Source organism: Cebus imitator, unplaced genomic scaffold (genome assembly GCF_001604975.1).
Source record: "Cebus imitator isolate Cc_AM_T3 unplaced genomic scaffold, Cebus_imitator-1.0 Scaffold98, whole genome shotgun sequence".
Taxonomy (NCBI): Eukaryota; Metazoa; Chordata; class Mammalia; order Primates; family Cebidae; genus Cebus; species Cebus imitator.
This window is the reverse complement of record NW_016107413.1, coordinates 610,958-618,798: the sequence shown is the minus strand read 5'-3', so window position 1 is coordinate 618,798 and position 7,841 is coordinate 610,958. Positions and strand designations below refer to the sequence as shown.

The window sequence follows — 7,841 nt, the reverse complement described above, 5'->3', positions numbered from 1 at the left end:
CTCAGTGCAATCTTCACCTCCTAGTTTCAAGCAATTCTCCTGCCTCAGTCTCCTGCGTAGCTGGGACTACAGGCATGTGCCACTAGGTCCAACTAATTTTGTATTTTTAGTAGAGATGGGGTCTCACCACGTTGAGCCAGGCTGGTCTCAAGCTCCTAATCTCAAGTGATTTGCCTCTCAAGTGCTGGGATTACAGGCATGAGCCACTATGCCCAGCTGGAAACTCTCTTTAACTACCGTGTCAGTCAAATAGCATATTCACATCACTCCAAAAACAACTTTCAGTCTCTTCCACTCAATCCTACCTCCAACCCCACAGTCAATACAGTCAATAAATATTCTAATTTTTGCCAGTTTAGATGAATTTTGCCTGTTTTTGAATCATTTGTTAATGGAAGTATACAGAATATATTCTTTTGTGTCTGACTTCTTTTGATCAATATTGTCTATAAATATTCATCCGTGTTGATCAGTAGTTCATTGTATTGACCAATATTATGTTGTAAAGATATACAAATTTTTACAAACATCTCAATGGTTTCATTTCTTTCTCTATTAACAACAAAAAACTCTTGTACATTTCATCAAGCGATCAAAAACTTTATCCTTTAAACAGAGCAGTAGTCAAAGGCTCTTAGCTTTATATAACAATCAGAATGGACTACATTTGTTTTCATAAGAACAGCCCACTTTCTAGGTCTGCAATTATACTGCTGTTTACATCCAACTCAACCAAGCCATTTGATTTCTCTTAAACATGTAGCATATTAGATACTGTTTCAAATTTAATATTATATGCTAAAACCTATTTACCTAGAATCTATTAATAAATTTAAAATTTCCAAGCAATATGACACCAAGAAGTTAGACAAAAAATTGTTGAATTTTTGTTTTGTATCACGTTTATGTAAAACACATAAAATTGTGACAATGTTTTCTTTTTTTGTAGAATGGTATGATATAAACAACTGAACTTTAGCTAAGGATAATTATACTTGTGTGTTTTCCAAGATACTATATATAGCATGTGCCCCCTTTACAAATTATGGTCATCATAATTTCTCTGCCTACAGTTAGAGAGTCTATTTATCTACCTATTAGTTTTTTTGAAACTTCTAACAAACCATTCAAATTCTACACTAGTTTTCCCAAAAGGAAAATGAGAATAATCCTACTAGTAAGCATTTGTAGTAATATTTTAATTGCATTATATCATCTATATCATTGCCAAATAGCAATGAAGAAGCCAATCAAAGTCCTGCAGAAAATGAACATTCGCTTAGCAATATAGCAAACCTGGGGATATTGCAATATGAATGGAAGAAGCCTAGGAATATTAAAAATAAAACTCCAAAGTGCTTAATGACCACTGGTAGAATTTATTTCATAAGTAAAATCTTTAAAAACAAAAAAGAGTCTGATTTCTGTTTATACTTTCAAGTGGCAGAAATATAAATGTTGTTTTGTTAACTTTGTTTCCTTTATTTCTGAAAAGCCGAATCCTGTGTGGTAGTGAAATAAAATGTCAAATGGTATCTTAGAAAATTCTAGCCCTATCAAAAATAATATTAAAACCATGTAACATCATAAAACTTTTAAAACTGTTTTCTCATATTTTGGGGTATCCTTTTAAAATAGTAATTATATTAGTTTTTATTTCTCTAAATTTATAAATTTTTTGGTCTTTTTTCAAGGTCAAATTGATAGCCACTGTTATTTTGAATATGAGACGGTGAATAAAATTGCACACATACAAATCCTGAGAATATGTTACAAACAACTAGACAATTTTTTGGATTCTCCCACCGTTTTAAATATTTTCTTGCTTACCAATAACTTCTTAACCCGTAGGTGAAACACACTAAAGGTATTAAATCTGAAACCTCGAAATTTGGAAGCAGACCTAGGCTTGTACTCTGGCATTACCACTTACTACTTTATTATCTTGTGGCAGATACTTTCTCTCTGAATCTGCTTTCTCAAGTATAAACAATGAATAACAATACCTGTCTAGAGTCATGAGTGAAGATAGAATGAGATTACACTGCCTGGATCATTCTGAGTGCTGAATAAATGGTGGTTTCATTCTCAGCAGTCCTCCAGCAATCCGGATTTGACGCTCCTGTGACAGACATTTGTTTGTCCACGTAAATACAGCATGCTTCTTGATTCTTCCTAACAACTTCCTTTATAAATAATCCACCCATACATTTACATGTTAACTCTAACAGAGTCCATAATAACCAGTGAGCTCTTTTAACAAAGTGTCAACAGAGATAAATTAAAAAATTGATGAAGTAATTCAGTGCAATTTAGAGATTACTCATCTTATTTTCACTAACAGACGACTGCCATCTTGTTCAGATATATTTCGCATTCAGAAAGGTACATTTAATCACAATATTGTTTGAGTGGGTTAGTCTGTAACTTGAAGTAAAAAATATTGACAGGATAAAATGAAAGCTTCGAAACAGTGCAAAGCTGGAAAAACGAGGTTAAGCGAGAAGTAGGAATTACCAATCTTCATGGTTAGAAGATTCATTAGAATAATTTGCCTTCAAAAATTAGATTCTCTACAGAATGGTGGTAAAGGCCAGAGAGATGAGAATAGCCAAAGTAAGTGTTAAACCACCTTGATAATCATGGCTCGGGGCAGCTTAAAACCCTCACGAAAGAGGATTTTTTTTTTTTTTTAACCTTCCCTGTCTCCCGCAATTAATGCCATTTTTAAAGGAGAAAATATGTCACACATCAGTTCTCAATAGGCTACTGACACACTCCTCCAAACGTTCCTCAAAAAACAAAACCTGTGTGCAAGTATTTTAGATGCCATTCCACCCGAAACCAGTTCCAAAACCTAAAAATCACCTTCAAGCCAAATTCAAGGCTCGTTGGCGATTCACGGCCAGGATCTCGAGCACCCCGCATCCTCCTGAATCAGCCATATTCGGTAAGAAGACCGAGAAGCACTATCCTTTTGTTTACAATTTAAAAACAACCCAAAGGAAATAGAAGCAATTAAGTGTTTTATGTTAAGCAGTCTCCAATTTTACAATTCATTCTATGAATCCCGTTTCCCCTCCGCCCGCGTCCGTCTCAGAGCCCGCGAAGCTCAGTAGTCGCGCTTCGCGCGGATTAGCCCACCACAGCTTGGCGCGCGCTCCACGCTTCGCCTCACACAACTTCTCTACTTGGGATCACCGCCTCAGCTAGAGCGGTCGGCCAATAGAGGCCTCCTCCCGCACTCGTCGTCCCGCCTTCCAGTTCCACTGAAGCCAATAAAAAGGGCCGTCTGGAGACAGAAGCCAATGGGAGCTCGGGTAGAGTCATCATGATTGGCTACGGTGTCTTCGTAGTGCAGCCTGGGCCTCCGCCTCCGTTACCCTGGAGCCCAGTGCCGCCGTTGCTACCCAGAAGTCGCGGTCTCGCCCCTGTCCCATCCCTATGTTCAAACTTCCCGCACGCCGGCAACCTCGGGACCCGCCCCGCAGCCTCCGCAGGAGCCAGGCACCCCCTGTTTGGCGGCCTGACGCCGAGCCCTAGCCGGGAGTTCGGTTCTGAGAGGGAAGGTAAGGAGGCTGGACGTCACATCGGTTCTACGGAACACCCGGCGGGTAGGAGGTGGGCTTTGGGGCCGTCTTGGAGACGGCAGGGGTGGTGGAGGTGCGAGGTGAGGCTAGGGCCAAGCGTCGGGGAGCTGGCGAAGGGGCGTTAGTGGACGGGGCCTCCAGGTGGTTCTTAAAACAGGGAAGATGAAGGGATTAGGGATGGGGAGGATTTAGGGAACGCGAAGAGAAGGAAGACCTAGGAAAATGAGGGAAGAAGTCGGCTCCTGAGAGGGTCCCGAGGAAGAGGGGTTGACTGGCACTGCGAGGACCGGGAAGTTAGGAGGAGAGGAACTGGAAAAGGGTTGTTTACTTCCTTGAACCGGGAAGAGAAGGAAGGAGCACAGTGCGGGCGGATCTAGAGAAGGGGTTAAGAATTATTAAAACAAAAACCCTGGAGACTCAAGACTAGAGATGAGGGGCAAGGCCAAGGGCCAAGATGGGAAAGGAGGCTTTGGTAGCTCTGGAATAATAATAGATGTGTTATTAATAGGACTTGTGATTAGAGTGGAAAGCCATAATTGTCCAGGCTGTGAAATTTCTACACCTCTTTCAAGGATGGGATGAGAGGAGTAAAGATGGTTAGAAAAATAAAAGTGCCTTTTTGGCACACTTGAGCTGGATTGGGTACTTGAGATACGCGATGTTTTATGTTAAGTAAACTGCAGGTTAATGTTTAACAGTGAAGAGCCCTGGTCTAGTTCATCTGATAGAAACCCCTTTTTTTGTTCACTTTGTTCTTTGGAAAGTATATTTAGATACATACATATTTATACCCGTCCTTTATCTTCAGGTTAAGAACTTGGATTACAGATCTCTATAGAATCAAAAGTCATCATTTAAATTATTTTTTAGCGAGGAGGAATGGCTATATGTTTTTTAGAATGGTAAAACCGATGTTTCCAGTTCTTTACTCATTCCCTCTTTCTTTTGTATGGTTATTTTAATCTGTTTTTCCCAGTTGTTCCACATTTAAATCTCTATTACCATTTTAAATATTTCACTTTGTGATTTGCTGCATGTTAGCTAGTATGTTTGTCCAAATAAGTTATAGGAAGTAATAGTTTGTTTTGATTCTCTAAGTTGAGAAAGTACCATTTGAATTATCAAAAAGTAATTTGTGACTTTGGAAAGGAGATTTTTCTTTTGTCAGTCACATCTCTTCTGTGAAACATATTGTGGAAGTATAATTCTGTAGGACACAATGGAAGTCCACTAAAATAAAGATGCTACCCTTCTGGGTTCTTCTTCTGCCTGTCATTGTTCAACTCCTTTGTGGGATCTGCTTCCTCTGCCCATCATATTTCACATTGTTTTTCCCAATAATCCAGTCTTCTGTCTTCTTTTTTACTCTGTGTTCTTGGCTGTGTCCATCCTCTCCGTTGGCTTACACCATTTGTGTTTTATTAACACTCTCCCAGTTTTTTATTTCTGACCTGGAACTTTTTGAGCTTTCTCTGCCAAAGCTGTCCTGATTGAATACCACATTCTCCTAATTGTGCAAGCCCCAGAACTTTGAAATTTACTCAAGTTCTTCTCTATTCCCAGACTTCATATTTAATCTGTCAGCAAGTATAGTTTATCTTTCTTGAAAAACATTTCTGGAATCAATTCTGTACTCTATCTCTAGTTATACTACCTTCAAAACGTTGTCAGTGATTATCAAGACCAATTGATAGGCCGGGCGCGGTGACTCAAGCCTGTAATCCCAGCACTTTGGGAGGCCGAGGCGGGTGGATCACGAGGGCAAGAGATCGAGACCATTCTGGTCAACACGGTGAAACCCCGTCTCTACTAAAAATACAAAAAATTAGCTGGGCATGGTGGCGCGTGCCTGTAATCCCAGCTACTCAGGAGGCTGAGGCAGGAGAATTGCTTGAACCCGGGAGGCGGAGGTTGCGGTGAGCCGAGATCGCGCCATTGCTCTCCAGCCTGGGTAGCAAGAGCGAAACTCCGTCCCCCCACCAAAAAAAAAAGACCAATTGATATTCTTCCTCCAGCTTTCCTGTCCTCCACTTCTTGGATTAGAGATGGATCCTTGCAAATGCCAGGTCTGATAATCTTTTTTTTTGAGACGCAGTCTTGCTCTGTCTCCAGGTTGGAGTGCAATGGCATGATCTCGGCTCACTGCAACCTCCGCCTCCCGGGTCCCGGTTCAAGCAATTCTCCTGCCTCAGCCTCCCAAGTAGCTGGGACTACAGGCACGCACCACCATGCCCAGCTAATTTTTTAAATATTTTTAGTAGAGACAGGTTTTCACCACGTTGGTCAGGATGGTCTCGATCTCCTGACCTTGTGATCCACCCGCCTCACCCTTCCAAAGTGCTGGGATTACAGGCATGAACCACCACACCCGGCCAGGTGTGATAATATTAACCCTACTAAAGAGCCTTGGTTTCCAACCAACTTATTAATATGACATAGAGATCCTCCTTGTGATATTATCTTCCACCCGATCCAGTCCCACTTACTACTTTAGCACTACTCCCCAGCCAGTGCCATCCTTTTAAGCTGGCATTGTCCATTTGGAATATAATGTGAACCATATACATTTTTTCAATAGCCACACAATAAAATACAAATAGGTGAAATTAATTTTAATATTTTTTTAACCACATATATCCAAAATATTACTTAGCATACATCAAATATAAGAAAGATTATAGAAGAGCTATTTTGTATTCTGTTTTATGTACTAAGTTTTCAAAAGACCGCATTTATTTTACACATATTACATATGCCAAGTCTGTATAGCTACATTTTAGGTGCTTAGGAGCAGCTGTGTTGGACAGCACAGTTGTAAGGTATTTGCAGTTTGGTGATATGCCGTGCTTATCTAATGCCTTTTACTTTTGCTCATGCTACATCCTCTTATTGAAACAGGATTGTACTTCACTGTCTTTTTTTTCCAACCTCATTTGCCACCCCACTTTTCAAACACACACACGTGAAATTATAATTGTGCTTAACCTCTGCTAATACCGGAAGACTCAATTTAGGCATTATCTCCTCTAGAAACCTTATCAAACTCCCTCTGTCCTCTAATCTTAGTTCTGAGTTTACCAAGCTTTCTTGCTTCCTTTTGTCATTAGTACTTATAGTCCGTCACATTACTTTTTTTTTCTCTTTGTTGGGAATTACTTAACAGTAAGGGATCAGTTTTGTTCTACTCATTTTTGTATCTTCAGTTCCATCTATAATTTAGTGCCTGACACTTGGTAGGTGTTCAGTAATATGTCTTATAAATGAATGAATGAATGTACATTTTGTGATGTTTTCATTTGACTGACTAAACTTTGGGAATATATACTGTACTTAAGACGCTTTAATTTGACCCATTGTTTCAAAATGTTTAAAATAAGCTGATTATGTCTTACATTTTATGTGTAGCATTTCTTGTGATCTGACTGATCATATTTGATCATACTTTAAATCCAAACTTTATTGTTTTGTTTTATATTTAACTAAAAATAGTTTGATTTTTAAGCAAGATTAGGCAAATAAGTAGTAGAATAAGGAAAATGCTTAAAAATACGTGGGGACATGTATTAGAGGAGTGGAGAAACTTTACTTCATTTTGTTTCTTAATCTTTTCTTGTTTGTGGAAGAAAAGCAGTTACAGCTTTTATAGAAAACTGCAACCGCTTCTTTTCCACTAATGAAAAAAACCAAATGCAGCAATGTGGTTTTTACTTTTATCTCATCTTTAGCTGCTTATTTGTTGGGAGGAGGAGAAATGTCCTTATTTATAGCTTTTTACACTTAAGTTTATTTTCATTTTATTTGCCTAGTTGTCTGTTGTGTGAACTCTTGCTGGCAGCAAAGGTGGCTGATCAGCAATGTTTTAAACAAAGAAGCTGACCTCAGGGATATGTCAGGAAATTAACAGTTTGTTGCTTTTTATAGTTTTTTCTTAAAACTAAGCTCCTTAGAGTCACATGAGTTAGATGATCTTTATGACATTTATATACAATGGACTCTATAGCAAACATTCATTTTTTGATTTGTAATCGGAGATAAAAGCAACTTCTAGCACTCAAGGATTTTTAGGTTGTTTTTTTGTTTTGTTTTGTTTTTTTGACTGTTTGTGTGTAGTCTATATTGTTTGGGACTTTTTACTTTTTTTTAAAGGAAAATTTACTTTTGGATGAACAATGTCAAGTGTTAGATTTGATAGCTTTCTATTATTGCTGTAGTAGCACTTTTAGCCATCTTTAGGAAATAATTCTTAGAAAT

General features: G+C 38.7%; 1 protein-coding gene across 1 annotated transcript in view; it reads left to right on the top strand.

Annotated features, from left to right (window-relative positions):
* Positions 1-3,347: 3,347 nt before the first annotated feature.
* The window catches only part of LCA5 (lebercilin LCA5), a 65,623-nt gene continuing 61,129 nt past the window's right edge, over positions 3,348-7,841 (top strand). Inside the window, exon 1 of the mRNA XM_017536409.2 lies at positions 3,348-3,621. The gene's annotated coding sequence lies outside the window, so the exon portion shown is untranslated. The remainder of the gene's footprint in view (positions 3,622-7,841) is intronic.